This window comes from Papio anubis, chromosome 2 (assembly GCF_008728515.1).
Source record: "Papio anubis isolate 15944 chromosome 2, Panubis1.0, whole genome shotgun sequence".
Taxonomy (NCBI): domain Eukaryota; kingdom Metazoa; phylum Chordata; class Mammalia; order Primates; family Cercopithecidae; genus Papio; species Papio anubis.
This window is the reverse complement of record NC_044977.1, coordinates 1,768,918-1,783,724: the sequence shown is the minus strand read 5'-3', so window position 1 is coordinate 1,783,724 and position 14,807 is coordinate 1,768,918. Positions and strand designations below refer to the sequence as shown.

Genomic DNA, 14,807 nt, shown 5'->3' with positions numbered 1-14,807 from the left:
CATGTATACCACAGTCAGATCCATGTTTCCAAAATATCATTTTAATTGGTCCTGTCTGCTCAAAACTAGCTGTGATTTCCTATTGTTTTCAGGACAAACACAAACATTCTAGGCTTGCATTTAAAATGACCATAACCAGATGTCTTCTACTTCTAGCTTTAGCTAGAAGAATAACCCAGCTTAACTTTATTAGAGGCTAAGGCATGAATTAATATAGTCCTAATTTATAGACCTTGGCATGACAAAAAGCACTGTCTATATACCAATCATGCCAACTAAACTTAACTACCCTTACTCTTCCATCCTTTAATTATCATGGTTACTTTTCTGTCTGCGTGCTTTGCCTTAAAATTCTGCTTATTAAATATGTCATAAGTGGTTAGGGAAATAGCTTATCCACTACTTTCTTATCCACTCCCTTCATTGTGAAGCCATCCATTACCATACTATAAAAATCTAATTACTCCCTTTTTGAAAACTTATTGCTGCAGCAATAATTCTGCACTTGGTTACATTTTGCATTGTTATCTATTTTGATGAAGGCAGAGATCTTGTCTGCTTCACTCACCGCAATATCCACACTCCAAATACAGAGTTTTTAATATCCAGTAGCATAATCAAATGGTTAAGAGCACAGGCTCAGGAGCAAAACGGCCAGAGTTGTACTCATGGACTTGGCTTCTTCATATGCTTGCAAGGGTTGACGGTATACTTACATTTTCTGGGTCTCTATTTCCTCATTAGCAAAATAAGTGCTAAAGATAACATGTATTTCATGGAGTGAGTGTGAGCTTTCGATGACATCGAAAGTACTTAAAACAGGCACACAAAAAGCACGATACATGTTCGCTATTATTATTCCACCTACTAGGTGCTCAAGAAACACTAGTGGTGAATACATGATAAATATCTTGTTTCCTGCTGATATAAAGGCCAACTGTGAATGGCTTCAAGACTCCAAATGACTTTACCCATGTATTTATAGTCAAGAGCAATCCTAGGCTAAAATGCATAAAAGAGTATAATACAGATAAACACTTTCTGCTTAACTTTGCCAGAGAAAAACAATTATTTTGATAATGGCTTCAGAAAAGTTACTGGTGATGTATTTAATGTCTAATAAAAATAATCGTTTCTACAGTCAGCCTATGTACTGCATGACATGCTTAGCTGTAAGATAGAAACATTTAAACACTGTATTTTGCAGACATTTCCAATTCATCTAAAAAATTGAATTCTTGACAACTGTTTAAGCTATTTATTCTTGTTGTGTGACTTTCAGAAGTCTCTACATTGTCCTATAGCTGAGCTTTTTCAAGAGCTAAAAGAGGGGAGATAAACTTAATGGTCTGAAAAGTTTTCTCTGGATCAATACATATGTGAAGCCATGATTCCAAGTCAATAAAAGATATCGACATTGTGCATTATTTCTGATTTGTCATTGAAAAAACATTGTATGTTACCTCAGTTTAAAAAAAATGATTGCACACATTGTACAGAGTATCCTCAAAACCTTTTTCTGAATTAGAAATTGTCATTTTATAGATAAGAAAACTGACACCTAGGCAAATAAAATGACCTCCTCAAAGTCATGTTATTAATAAATAGAAAACCCAGAATTAAAACCCTGACTCTGAATGTGTCACTTTCTCATTCTATGTGTACTTCTCTGCAAGTAAATAGTTTAATTTTAAAATGCTAACTTAACACAGTAAGACATATAACTATGTAATGTGCACAGAAAAATAATTTCATATTCAGCAAATATTTAGTTATAGCGTATGACAAAATTTTACTTCACTTTAGAGACATTCATTACAGAGAAGACAACATGGAAACTAAATAAAATGTAAAAGTTATCTCCTGCTTTCTGCTTTAGTTAAAAAAAAATGTGTTTATTCTAATCACCAGAAAACTGCAGATCAAAACCACAATGAGATACTGTCTCACACCAGTCAGAATAGCTACTATTAAAAAGTCAAAAAATAGCACATGCTGATGATGCTGTGGAAAAAAGGGAATGCTTACACACTGCTGGTGAGAATGTAAATTAGTTCAGACACTGGGGAAAGCAGTTTGGAGATTTCTCAAACAACTTGAAACAGAACTACCATTTGACTCAGTAATCCAATTATCGTGTACACAGCCAAAAGAAAATAAATAGTTTCACCAAAAAACCCCCACAAGCACTTGCATATTTATTGCAGCACTATTCATAATAGCAAAGATATGGAATCAACCTTGGTGCCCATCAACAGTGGACTGAATAAGGAAAATGTGGTGCATATATACCATGGAATACTACACAGTCATAAAAAAGAAGGAAATCGTGTTCTCACTTCTAAGTGGAAGCTGAAAATTGGGTACACATGGATATAAAGATGGAAGAATAGACACCGGGGACTCCTAGAGGAAAGAGAGACGGAGGGGTCAAGGGCTGGAAAACTATCCGCTGGGTAGTATGCTCTCTTCCTGGGTGATGACACAATTTGTACCCCAAACCTCACTGTCACACAATATACCCATGTAACAAACCTGTACATGTACCTCCAAATCTAAAATAAAGGTTGAAATTTTTAAAAAAATTAAAAGTGTTTATTTAAAAATTACAAAATACATAATATTTGAACCCAAACTTAGCCTGAAATCTGACTTCCTGAGATTTTTTTTTTTTTATCATTTTAAAGGAAGGTGGAAACAAGAATAGGAATGAGATTTTGTTTGTTTGTTTTTTAATTAATGGTACGTTGATCGGGGATACAAGTAATTGTGCATTCTATGATTGCATATTACCTTCCTTGTGAAAAGTTAACATTAACTATTACTTGGGAAGAATAAAATGGCCAATAGTCTGGTGACATGGCCCAGGTTTGTTAGAAAACGTGTAAGTACAGAAGGTAACTAAATCCATTTCCAGTGAGACAGGGATGTGTTGGAGTAAAAAGAAGTTTTGGGTAATAGTTTTTAACGGTCTTGCATATCACAGTGCCCAGCATAGTTCGTAGGAATTAGTAGATGCTCTTCAACATTGCCATCTTTTCATTTCCCTTGATGATCACTGACGTTTGAAAAGATTATAATAAACATTCCATTATTTTATTCAAGACATGCTGATGACACATCTATGCATTGCATCCAAATTTGGGGATACATGACATGATAGGATTCAGAGCCTAGTGAAATGATGTCTGACTCCACATTGGGGTAGATCAGAACTATCTCCAAGGCTCTCTCCAGCTAACACACATTTCCTGGGGCCGTGTCTTGTCTTTTTCCAATTAAAAGTAAAAGCCACAATGCATATCTTGCTATGTCCCATCACACTGGGATGTTGTAATTTAAAAACAAACAGGCTTCGAGTACTTAGTTATTGAAATGCTCACAATCTTTTAAATTCTCATTTCTCACTGAATCTTTGCCTGAGGAAAGACTGCAAATATTATCAGCGGTTTATATGATGTATTTATATCAGAATACTTTGAATACATATAAAGGGATTGACTCGCTAGGCTAAATGAAACCTTTAAAAGTTCACTTTCTGCAACCGTCCCTCAACACTTGAATCCTATCTGCAACATGCAACCAATCAGTCCTCCAGCTTGTTTCTATGACAAGTGGTCTACTCCATCTTTGAACATCTCTATTAGAAGATCTTCTATGTATGATAACACAAAACATTTCTTCCCAAAGTTACTACTAACAGTACTACTCCTTGTGCCAAACAGAAAAGTATACTCTCTCTCCTACAAGAGAGCTTTTTCAATTTTGGGTCTCTTATGAATTATCTCATCTTTAGGTCAACTCTTCCTAACAGCAGCAACCATATACTGTACAATAATCCCCCTTTATTCAGATGGAATATGTTCCACGACTCCTAGTAGATGCCTGAAACCACAGATGGTACTGAACTACAAATACACTACACGAGACAGTCAATCTGATAACCAAGAGGGCTCCTAAGTGACTAACTGGTAGGTAGTGTGCATAGCGTGGATACGCTGGACAAAGGGATGATTTGTGTCCTGGTGGAATGAAGCAGGACAGTTCAGGCTTTCATCGTGTTACTCAGAATGCTGTGCAGTTTACATCTGATGAATTGTTTATTTCTGGACATTTTCATTTAATATTTTTGAACCACAGTTGACCAAGGGTAACTGAAGCCACAAAGAGAAAGTACAAAACTGCCAATCAGAAGGGACGACTGTAACAGCAGTTATTTTATGTCAAGGCTTCAAAGGGAATTAAGAGCATCAGTACAGATCTACTGATTGATAATCATAAATCTGATTATGTCACTGAACTGTTCGAAGCTATCCAATGGCTTCTCATTCGGTCGCTCAGAATAAAACCTATTTATTTATGGTGTTTAAAGCTTTAGATAATCTGGTCCTTGCCTAGCTCTCAAACTTCATGTTCACTCTGTTCCAGTCACATGGCTTTTCTTTTACTTGTTCAATGTAAGAAGCCAGTTCTACTGTGTCTTTGTAGTCCTTTTGCAAATTCACGGAATGTTCTTCCTTTATGTTTTCCATGGCTGACCCTTTTTGACTTTCAGGATGTCCCAAATATCATTCCCTCACACATGTCTTTCCTGCCTAAGAAATCTAGTTACTATCCACCAATCCAGTTACTTTTTAAAAATTACTTTCTTTTTATTCTTTGCTTTCATATTTACTTTGTCACTTTTTAATACATTTTATTTTCTTCAAAGTACATATCTTCACCACATCATTTGTTTCCTTATTTCTTGTCTTCTTTATTTCCAACAGCATGTATGTTCCATGGGAATGAGGACTGGTTCTCTCTTGTTTTAAACTATATACCCCAAGTATAATCAAACAGTGCCTGAGATACTGGAGGTGTTCAATGAATGCTTATTGAAAAAATGATGATGCACCAACCAATGCTTGAAATTCTTTTCTACTTCCTTTATGGCATGGTTACCAGTGCAACGATTATATGACGTACTGAAAGATTAACTAATTTGAAATATAACAAGATATTGTATCAAGAAGCATAGTAATGTTGTGTTTATATATCAGCAATTAGCTCTGAAATATAAGTTAAATTCATATTGATGTGATACTGAAAATGTAAGAACTTGGAATATTTAATACATTAATGCTACTAGCTATATGGAGATAACTTGGCAATTTGAGTGGCAATCTACACATTTGGTTTACATATTATCATTAATAAATTACTCTCTGTAAATTAGTAAAATGAATAAGTAAATAATTTCTCTTTCTCCACCAAAATAAATGAAATAATTTTAGCAGAATGTATAAAACAAATGTGAAGACTGAGAGAAAACAATGTAAGCTTTGTGTTTTGTTCCATGCTTTCAAATATATAAGCTCATTATTTTGGCAGAGCAGTTTCAAGTCACACATCTTATGAAAATAAAATATAACAGTAAAAATACATTTGCATAGTATTCTCAAATATACTCTTTCATTTATCCTCATAACAATTCTGGTAGGTAAGTTGGGAAGCTATTATTTTCCCCATTTTAAAAATTAGAAAATGTACATAGATAAAATTCAACTTGAAAGCAAACCATATAGCTGTTCTTAGACATTTATAAAATCTGGCATAGCACAAATTGGGATATTATGTTCAATTTTATTCCTCGTTTCTTAAGAAAGGAATTATGGCATGTGTAAAAATAATAATTTCAAAGAACTTTGTTAAAGTCTTGAAAACCATGAGGATACGAATGAGTGAACATGAAAATATTCAGCTAGTCCAATATTATTAAGGGAGAACATATGGAGCCTAAATAAAGTACCTCTAGGATAATAGATAAAAATACTCTTTTATTATGCAATAATAAGAAAATACGTGGAAATTGGTCATTTCAAGACACTAACAGATCATACATTCTGAGACATAGTACAGAATTTCAAAATTGTTGAGCCTAGTCTAATGTCCTAATATTAATATTAGAAAAATAGTTCTTTGTTATCCAGTGCCCTGGAATTCATCGGTAGCAAAGGTTTAGACCGTATTGGAATCTAAGTCCCCTGGCGCAATCTTCATCAACTATATTACAAAGATTTTTACCCAGCTTTTCACCAAGGGACAATATAAGCACTCAATTTTTTAAAATCCTGATGTATGAATCCATACAAGGAAATTAAAGTAAACAGGAGATATACTACCAAAAGAGTAGCTGCTTCTTAGAATTTTTTCTTAATGTGTTCAAAGAATAAACAGTTAACATCACAGTTAAGCTTTTAATGGCTGTTGTTATTAGAATTCAGGTCTCATGGTCTGGTTACTGAAGTTTACCTTGGATTGCATAAATTTGTAGGGGTGTGTGTGTGTGTGTGTGTGTGTGTGTGTTGGCCTAGCAATATTTTAAAATTATTTAAACAATTGACATAATTTAAAAAGTGGACATTTTTAACCTACAAATTTGAATTTTCAAATCAAGATCTGTCTTACTCCAAAGTACAAGCTCTTTCTGCTTCGTCACACTGCTGACTCAACAAACCTAATACAACTGTACACCATGAAGACACTACCGTTCCTCCCAACATCACCAATCCACTATGCCAGTCAGTAGTCTGACAGTACCTACAAAAATCCCGGAAGACTCGATCAAATTCTGATACCTATGAATATTTACATTAAGAAGTGTCTTAGGTCACAGAAAGGATAGGCCTGTAATTGTGATCAGATTAACTCCTATCTGCAAAAGCTTGAGAAATATAAACACTACTTTTAAAGAAATTATGTCTGACTGACTTCAAAATCTAGAATGCAAATAGTTGGTTCATTACTAATTTCACATGTAGGCAATCTGAAGCAAAACATGACAAAGTCTCTTTCCCAAAGTCACAGACAGAGGCAGTTAGAGTTGGGGAAAAACTCTTGTGACTATCCACTACCAGCCTCTGCCTTCCCTAATGGGTCACAGTTTCCCTAAGTCAATAACGTGCTCCCTAAAACTACCAGGTTTCAAGAATTTTCCCAGGTCTAATAAATGTGGCTTTATTTCTTAGATTTCTTTCTAGATACACTGGTCCATATTTAATAGTAATCTCATTGTAACCATTACATTGGAAAATTGGGAAAACATGCATTTCTCCCTTGAAAGCAAATATTGACAGAGTGATATGATAAGTTACAAATAACATCTCCTTACATTTAAAGATATCTTTATAGTGTACAACAGGGCTTTACATATAATTGCACAGCAGTAAATAACTTAGAGAAAATGCCTGTTTCCAAATACAATTTTCCATAAAATGCTGACATTGCTATCTCAAGTTATAAAATGACTGGAACTCTTTACAAGTACATTTATTTTTTTAACAAACAGCAGCATGCATTTTCTATTGGATGTGTGTGTTTATTGCTCTGTGTGCATTTGCATTGGGCAAGTAGGTATTTATGTATTGGTGACTTTGTGCTCAGTTTCAAAACCTCCAGAAACTATCAATATTTTTTCTCAATATTCCTCTAAAACCAACTGTAACACCGGGAGGTTCATAAATGTTTTTCCTGATGTATATATCCTTTAACATTATTTTCTTATTAAACAATCAAAGGTATTTGTATTTTGCTTTTTATTGCATTTAGCCTTCTTTTTCTTTTCTTTTCTTTTTCTTTGAGAGGGAGTCTGGCTCTGTGGCCCAGGCCGGAGTGAGCCGCGCCATCTTGGCTCCCTGCAAGCTCCGCCCCCCGGGTTCCCGCCATTCTCCTGCCTCCGCCTCCCGAGGAGCTGGGACCACAGGCGCCGCCACCGCGCCCGGCTGGTTTTTTGTATTTTTAGTAGAGACGGGGTTTCACCGTGTTAGCCAGGATGGTCTCCATCTCCTGACCTCGTGACCCGCTCACCTCGGCCTCCCAAGCATTTAGCGTTCTTTAAACAGTCTAGAATAAATTTTCAAGAAGTAGAGTTTATTTTGGTATGAAACGGCTACTTCGTAACATGGTATAATATTATATTATACATGATCAACACGGGCGGATGATCATATGTAATGATCAGTGTCAATGTAGAAGGTATCATTGGCTGTAATTAAAACCAAGAAAAAAAGAAACAGATGACAAAACATTACTGATGAGGAAATTCAAATAGAAATTTGGTGATTTCCATTTTGAAATCTGGCAGTCTTTGACTTAAATAAATGCAATCATTGTTGCCAGGCTTGATTAATGAGAGTTGTACAATCGTGTGCTGACAGTCCCCACCATAGAGATACCTTATTTTTTCTGATATGAAACACTGCTGAAAAATGCAACCCAATCAGATTTGGCCCCTGGACAACATGTGCTATCATCACTGTACCGTGAACTGAGATTGACTGGTAACCAGCTGTGACAAAGTGGAGAAGAAGCTCTGTGTTTTTGTGTTTTGTTTTTTTTTCTCAAGGAAGAAAAAAAGAAAACAAAAACTGTATTGTGTCAAAATCATTACCATCTGTTCAGCTGAATAATAAACAAAACAAAGTAAATTTATTTTAATACTTAAAACCCACAGTTTGCATGCATAATTGTTTGTGTGTGATCTTATATTTGAAGAATAATCTTAAAAGCGCTTCAAAAGAGAAATATTAAGTATGTTTTACAAAACAAAGTACTATACTCTAAAACCACTTCCAAATTTACATAAAAGAATCTATGTTATTTTTTCCTCATAAACATACCTGCTTTCATACCTAGTGGAAAGATTTCCTATACAGCTAAATTTACTTTTAAAATATCAAACAGGAATTGAAAACTGGCAAAACTTTATAACCACATTTTATTCATTACTCATACTTTGCAATTATTGATGCACATTAAGCCTCAAGGGTAGTAACTTCTCATGATTTTCTAGCTGTTAAGAATATAATTCAGACAATTTAGGGATTCCCAAGCCTTCCACAATGACCATAGAATTTAGGAGGAGAAAACAAATTAAGAAATATAAATTAAAATTTTTATTACAAACTGGCATTTTATCATGCTTAGCTCAAGCCTGTGTATCTCATCACCTTGTTTGAGTTATGTGAGGACTCTATAAAACTTCCTGACTGGCCATTCTCATCTCAAAAGCACCTTTGTTTTTCATGGAAGGAAATTTATTTTCTCAACATACTTAGTTTTCAAAATCACCTACTACTTCTTATTATAAGAATTCTGGCTCCAATTCTAGAACAAGTGTTTTGAATTAGCACTTAAAATTTTATTATGCATCTGCTGTGTTAATCGTTAAGTTGGCCAATAGTAAAAACTATGAATTGAACCAGGAAACATTTAATGTCTATATGAGTAAATATTTCTTTCCCTTTAAGGAGACCTGAAAAGTTTGGTTTCAATTTTCGAAACACTTCCACTCAATTCAAATAGCGGAAAGTCAACCTATACCTTTCAGACTCTTTCAGAAAGTAAAGGTCTATAACTACAGGCATTCCATAGTTCCACAAGTCAAGACAATTTCACTGTGGAGCTTTCTATGAAAATGTCACGTAGTGTATTGTCTTACTTTCAACAGAAGAATTTTTAGGATAAAATCACTTATTCATCTTATGGAACCCTGTACTGATTTTTTATACATACCCACTAATCAGTTCTCCTGTGCCATACTATGGACATGGAGATCCGTCCATCTAGAACTTGCTGACAGTGTTGTTCAATTACATTAAAACATGCATTTTAGTAACTCACAAGTTTACTCAAGGCACACTTCTATGGACTATAAACTTTCCTGCAGAAAGTTAAATCTTCTACCTCTTTCAATTTTGAGAGTTGAAAATAGAAAACTTTGCTCAATTTTTCTAAAATGATCTCTCCACAATTTTTCAAGTAATATCTTTGCACAGGCAACACTTGAAACTGGTATTAAGAATCACATAAGCACTTATTGGCAATCTAATTCCATATGATGCTTTCTTAATCTTTAATATTTAAGGTGTATTCTAAAGGCAAGCTCTTAAATCACCTTTGAGGCCTGAGACCCCAAAATGAACACAATAAGCCATTATTTGGTTGGTACAGACTGAGTTTTTGTTTTTAATCTATAGACAACCATAAGTCACACTTTTCTTTTTGTCTACAATATAATGCAGGCTAATGTTTACAGTTTGGGTGAAGTGAATATTTGCCAATTCTCTCAGGGATGAGGTTGCAAGCAATTTCTGGGCAGGGCATCTTAGAGAAGTATGAGAGACAGATATCCTTTTAAGAAAACGAAAATTTTCACAGCATTCATTGTAAAATAAAAGAAATAAAAAACCCTGGGAGGTTACACTTGCAGGGAACTAGTAAGATGCAAGGTTATTCAAGTGTGCTTGCTGTTCTGTTCCGAAGACCTCGACAGAAAACCAAAATGAAACTTGAAATACGGTGGCCTCCTCATCTTGTCTTAATTAACCAAGCCAAACAGTATTTTAGCCTCTCTTGACTTCCCATACTCTACCCCTGCTTACCTTCATCCTCCAGTGACCACTGGCTCTCTCGTCTGCCTGACCCACCAATGTAAAATCCCTATGCTAACCTTCCTTTCACACAGCTGAGACAGCAAGACATTTTCCAACTAAAAAACTAAGCAGGCCGGGCGCGGTGGCTCACGCTTGTAATCCCAGCACTTTGGGAGGCCGAGGCAGGTGGATCACCTGAGGTCGGGAGTTCAAGACCAGCCTGACCAACATGGAGAAACCCCGTCTCTACTAAAAATACAAAAATTAGCCGGGGTGGTGGCACATGCCTGTAATCCCAGCTACTCGGGAGGCTGAGGCAGGAGAATCGCTTGAACCCGGGAGGCAGAGGTTGCGGTGAGCCGAGATCGCGCCATTGCACTCCAGCCTGGGCAAAAAGAGTGAAACTCTGTCTCAAAAAAAAAAAAAAAAAAAAAAAAAACTAAGCAAAGACAAACAAATAAAAAAGATGTTTACCACAACTGGACAATCATTGATTTAATGAAGTGCAGATTTCCGCTCATAAGGTAACTAGGCCAAAAAGACTAGGACTTGAACCGTTGCCAAGGAATTTGGGTACTGACCACCTTGGAACTAGAGCCTCTCTCTGGAGTGTGGGCAATGAAACCAAACTTCAGCTGGGCTCTTTCAGAGGTCCAAGCATCCTGCTCACCCTAAACCAGAACTCCTTCCAAGTTTAAACCAGTGGAGCCTGTGGCTGTCTTCTGAGTGCCCGTCTCTCCCATCTTCCATTCCTATGGCAAACACGGGACAGGAATGTTTGCCACAGGAATGGCAATAGAAACTCTAGGGATTAATTCTCTTGGCAAATTTGTGGCCAGCTGTGAAGTTCCCAGCCTGTTGTGTTCATCACCCAAGTTTCCATCTTCTCCTGTCATCTTATTCTCTTGTTTTTCATTTCCTCTGAAGTGAGTTTCATCTCCTCTAATATAACCCCTCACAAAATTTTTGTGGCCATCTCCACAAGGATTTTTCACTGTGCTTTCTAAACTACCTGTTTCCTGATTTGTGAAGTGTCCTTTTCGTCTGTCTTTCTCAGGTATTTCTCCTCCATGCCTTTATGCAAATCTGGCTATTTCCTGAGGGTTTGCCTTCTGGAGGAAAGGCAGAGGAAGAGGGAAAATGAAGACCACACCTCCGACCATTCCAAGCAATGACTCCGTGTCTGACACAGAGTAATTACTCAATAAATATTACTTGAATGAGATACTTATTCTCTCTCATGCAAATAAAATACAGCAAACCAAAACAAAATTCAGCTTCATTGAGTCTCATGTCATCCAGTTTTGAAATGAAATATGTAGAATTTCTTCTTCGTTAAGATGATAATTAATAGGCCTTACCTCACAGGGCTGTTGTAAGAGCTAAATGATTCAATACATTCAGAGTTTTGAGATTTGCACAAGGCACATAGTAAATCCTCAATAAATGTCATCTAACATTTTCCATAGTTGACCTCACTTCATTCTTATCACCACTTCCAGTGATATTATTGTCTCTATCTCTTTTTGGCCATTGTCCTCTCTGGCCTTTGGAATGGCTTTGCCTTTGAAATCTGAGGTTCAAATGTCTGATCCTGCCATAACCTTGGTTGTGTATTCCTCACTTAATCAGTTCACAGACTGAACCTCTTCCTCCATGTCTCTCTCTCAACCCTTTGTATCTTCGTTACTTTCTCTACCCTGCTTAGATGCCGTGATCCATAAGTTGCTTGTCTATATCTTCAGTTACCTTGTTCCATTGCTTTAATGTTGCATTTGCCTGGCAAAACCCCAATTTTATATTAATACAACAGTTTACCGTCTTCTTTAAATATATACAGTAGACTAACAAAAACTTCAATTCACCCTTGACTGGCTCTCTGGAGGGCTCAGGGAGTAATTCAAACTTCTGAACTCAGTCTATATATGACATCCTCATCAGTCTCTGGCCACTTCGCCAGGCCCCTCTTACACTCGAGCATTCAACTATACCCCAGAATTCTTGGGCTGTCTCTTGCATCCCTGCACATGCTGAGCCTTCACATCTGGTCCACTCTCCATACCTCCCATCTCTCTCTCCCATTAGCCCCCCTACTTCTGCTTATGCTGACACAGGATTAACTTAATATCTACTTATACCTCTAGATTTCAAGCTCCATAAAAGCATGGCCCTGTCACTTTTATTAACGGTTGTATCCTCAGAATACAAGTAGTACAGTTACTTGAACCTAGTAGGCAGTCATGACAAATTTGTTCATGAGGGAATAAACGAAGGCTGTACACATGCAGGAAGAGGAAGGTTATGTTCTTTCATTGGCATCAAACATTGCTCATGACAAAATGCCAAGTGTTCACAAAGGAGACACTGGGGACATCACACAGTATATTTTGAGCAGAAGAATCACTTCATTTTCTGTTTACTGAACTTTGAACTCTGTCTGAGTTTGTTCAAAGTTATATCTTCTAGTCATTATTTTCCACTTCAAATATTCTATGTCCAATGCCTTCCAATTCTGAATATTAACACAATTAACACAGTTTTTCACAGGACCCAGGAGCCACCCTCGAACCTAGTTCAAGATAGTTATAAGTTATAGTTGTAAGTTATAGCTCAAGGTAGATATAAGTTAAAGAGAATATCCTTGCTCACACCTGTCTTTGTTCTATTATTTAACCTGAAAACCTTATGAAAGAAACCATACCCTAATGCATGAAGGATTGTGAAGCTGGGCAAAGACAAGATGCAGGGGAACTTGCTGCTTTTCCTTTGTGTTTGCTGAAGACAGGACAGAAATTTACAAATACAAAAGGTCTTTCTACCTTCCTTCCTATCTTCCCATCTGTAGACAGACTGTAATTTCTCCCTTGCAACCTTTATCAGCTTAGAGATGGCACCAGAAGAATCTGGGAGCAAACTACTCTTTCCTATTCTCCTGCCTCTGAAGCCTAGGACTACTTTGTCTTGTCACTTTTCTAAAATTGATGTTTTTTGTTGAAGATACTATGGAAACCAGACTCGTAAACCACTGCTTTGAGTTAGCTCTCTCTCATTTTGACGTACACTATACTCATTAATAAACCTGTTTCCTCTTGTTAATCTGTGTTTTGTTGAAGGAGTCTATCCCAACTACAACTTATGAGGGTTGAGAAAAAAATTCATTTTCTCCCCTCACACATGCACCCCTGTTGCCTACATGAAGAAACCGAAGTTTGATCTTCAGCAGTAAAAAAAGAGCAAGGTCTAAAAGTTGTTTTTTAAAAATATTTTAAGATTAAAAATTAAGTTTTTAAAAAATATTTTAAGATAAAAATTAAGTTTATGTTAAAAGGCATATGATAAAAATTACAAATGTATTCCATCATTGATAAACCCTTCATTTATACCAAATATTAACATGAAAGAACTTGCCATAATTTTAGAATTTACTTAGAATATTTTAAATCACTGACATTGTAGTCATTATTTTTTGTCATTACACTATGAATAGCTGCAGAAAGTGCATTGACCTATCACTGACAATTACGTTGCTGTTCCCAAAAATGCAGGGAGCTTTAATATCAACTATAGCTGTTCTGGTTTTCACTAAATTGAGAACTCCTGAACATTTAGAGATTTAAATATACTTATATATTTAATATGTATATATTTATCTTATACTATCTTAAAAATATGTATAAATCTCTAAACTTTGAATATATACATTTATATATAACATGTAACTTTTACTGTATAGCTTATACCATTTTACAATATATGTTATATATAAATTTTTGTAATATATAAAATTTTCACGATTTTACTGTGTATTTAAAAATTATATATACTATATAAATACATATTTAAAGACTAGAGATTCAAATATAGAGACCTGTTGGCAAAATTTTGAGAAAGACATATAGAGATGGCTGGAACTTTTAATTTAGTGAAAATCAGAATAATCATTAAAGTTCCCTGCAGTTCTGAGAACAAGATATATATGTGCTTTGTGAAATCATGTACTACTTCTTTCCACATTCATTTAAGATAGAATCCAAAGCATTATAGAGATTAGATTATAAAGAAAGAGTTTCTTGTTTCTTTGGTTTATCATGATCAGAAAGGAGTATTTCATTATTTTCATTATTGTCCTTAATATGTAACACTCTTTTGACAAATTTTCCACTAACTTTTCATAGATTATTTAAATAAAACCTGGTGCAACTTCCTGAATTTATTAATTTTAAATACTTCAAAAATATTGTAGGTATTATTTTCAGTAAGTTCTTAACTAAGTAGAACTTGGAAATTTACTGTTAAAAATAGAAATATATTACAACTAAGAAGAACAACTAAGAAGAACATTTGTTCTTATTGGAACCAATAAAGTTGTGGAAGCAAGTTAAGTTATCCTTT

General features: G+C 35.4%; 1 protein-coding gene across 9 annotated transcripts in view; it reads right to left on the bottom strand.

Moving 5' to 3' along the window:
* Positions 1-14,807, bottom strand: part of ROBO2 (roundabout guidance receptor 2) — a 1,748,812-nt gene that overhangs the window by 129,919 nt on the left and 1,604,086 nt on the right. The gene's annotated exons all lie outside the window — the stretch shown is intronic.